Raw genomic sequence first — 2,299 nt, forward strand, 5'->3', positions numbered from 1 at the left:
CTACTACACTTTAAGCGTGTTGAGCTTTGAACATTGTTGTCTTGTGAATGATGTCTAAACTGAATTTTTCTTGTGAAAACTTTTGAGTCATGTGGATTAATCGTTCTCTCTCCAGAAAATGTTCGAAAGGTTTGTTTCGAGTCTTGTTTTAGTTTTAGTTTTTCTCAAGGACTAGCTGTTGAAACAAAAAAGAAAAGAAGAAAGAAAAAAAAAGTGCTAAATAAATCTTATCATTTATTTCAAATAAAATTAAATGATAAAGTCAAACCAACATGTGTTCCCAAATTTTTTGGGATATCTGTTATAAGGCTAAAGCTGATCAGTTGAAATTCAAAAATTGTAGTGATTTCAAAGAAGTCTTATCTAGTTGGCCTATAAAAAGGTTACAACAGAAAAAGAAAAAGAAAAAGGAGAAAGCCGATTATAGATTAAAAAAAAAGACTGTGGGAGGAATTAGAGCTGTGCAAGGAAGAGAGAAAAATTTTTTATACAAGTATTCTATCATCTTTATTTTTCTTTTCGATGTTGGGCATAGCATGCCACAAATCTGTGGGTGAGAAACCCTACCCTGAAATTATTTGGATGCAAATCCATGGGTGAATAACCCCGAAATTATTTGGATGTAAAAATCCATATGGGTAAGAAACCTAGAACCTCTGCAGATAAATTTTAATTTTTTTTGGAAAATGGCACTACAAGAAAAAATTCATTTAACAACGCGCATTGTGCGTTGTTGAAAGGTATCAACAACATGTGGCGCACGTTGTTGAGGCCAATGTCGTTAAAAGGTCCAGGGCTTTTGACAACACGCTTTGCATGTTGTTGTTGATATCAATGCTCATTGTCAACAACATTAAAGGTAACAAACGCGCACATGTGAAAGAGGCTTACAACAACGCATTTAGCGTGTTGTTGAATACCTAATTGACAACGTTTATATGCACGTTGTTGTTAACTTTTTAACAACAATCTTTGCACGTTGTGATATTAAATAGTATTGTTTTATAATTATTTTCAATTGTTGTAGTCACTGTAATCATTTTAATCACCTTAATGCATGAAAAATACATAATCCGTTTAATTTTTTTTTGCCATTCCATCAACAAAAAACCGTATCAATTGCTTATTTATATTAGTCAAAAGCATACAATGTCAGAGGTACAATAAAACAAAATAAAATCTAGAAAAAATGAAAGTATTCTAGGGCTGCTAGCTGCATGCCTAATTACAAGAATAAAACTAAACCAAATTTATTCCCATGATTATCCTACAAGTCAAGTTCTACATATCTATACACATGTATACCTTCATCATCACCAAAAAAGGTACACTCTAGCTTCTCCTTTGTAGTCCTTCGACTTTTATTAATATCAACAAACTCCTCGTCACATAATCCACCAAGCTCCCCCTTACTATGCTTCCGAGCTTTTTTCACCCTCTTAGATATCTTCTGAAAAGGTTTGGACAAGAAAAAACAAAGAGAATGATCTTATAATCATAAACTATGTGCATTGAGAAGAAAAACAAATGCATATATAACTACAAGAAAATATGAATAATGCTTACAATTCGGGACGAAGCTGCTAATGAAACCCACCTATCCAAACACAATTCAGTATGACAATATGCTTCAAAATTCACTTTACAACACTAATAAAATTCAAACAACATCATCCTAAAAAATAACAGAAAAGGAAAAAAACTGAACAACACTCCCGATGAAACTTGAAACAAATTGACGCTGGCCTCCAACCCATTCACTCATGAATATAACAACAAAAATCAATCTCTAACACATCAAACCACATGTAACCTATGCAAAACCTCCTGGTACTCAGGCAGATTGTTTAACATGAATCAAACTTTGCATTTGATCTTGTGGCCTTGGCCATTTATCAAAAATCCCCTGCATTTTTGTCTGAAAACTCATTTTCACGAACAAAAAAAATTCCCTAGAACAAAGAAACTAAACCAAAAAAAAATGTGCTTGTTTGCGTGTGTCAAAGTGGGGTTTCAAAATTAAACTTGTTCTCCATTTGCACAAAGCCAAAAAATCTTCAAGAAACAAAATTATAGGAAAAAAAAAAGATTAGAACCTAATTTAGAATCCTCACCTTGCCTATAAATGCATGTAAATAGAAATTGGAAACTATAAGCCTGCACAAATTATTAACAAAGATTGGAAACTAAAACTCAAAATATAAATTAAAAACTCAAACCTCTTGAGGGTATTGGTGGCGTGAGAGGGCATCTTCTTTAACTCAAATCTCCTCCGCTTTTAAATTTCCTCTTCTCTTTT

The 2,299-nt window shown here is 32.7% G+C and overlaps 1 long non-coding RNA gene across 2 annotated transcripts; it reads right to left on the reverse strand.

Annotated features, from left to right (window-relative positions):
• Positions 1–1,101: 1,101 nt before the first annotated feature.
• On the reverse strand, positions 1,102–2,262 carry LOC148919296 (uncharacterized). Of its 2 annotated transcripts, XR_016124971.1 has the most exons (3): positions 2,220–2,262; positions 1,567–1,597; positions 1,102–1,450 (listed from the first exon to the last, which is right to left on the reverse strand). It is a non-coding gene; the product is annotated as an uncharacterized LOC148919296 (long non-coding RNA). The 2 variants fall into 2 exon arrangements; XR_016124970.1 differs by lacking the exon at positions 1,567–1,597.
• Positions 2,263–2,299: the final 37 nt, after the last annotated feature.

The sequence above is a fragment of the Prunus mume genome, linkage group LG3, assembly GCF_029339155.1.
Source record: "Prunus mume cultivar Tortuosa linkage group LG3, ASM2933915v1, whole genome shotgun sequence".
Taxonomy (NCBI): domain Eukaryota; kingdom Viridiplantae; phylum Streptophyta; class Magnoliopsida; order Rosales; family Rosaceae; genus Prunus; species Prunus mume.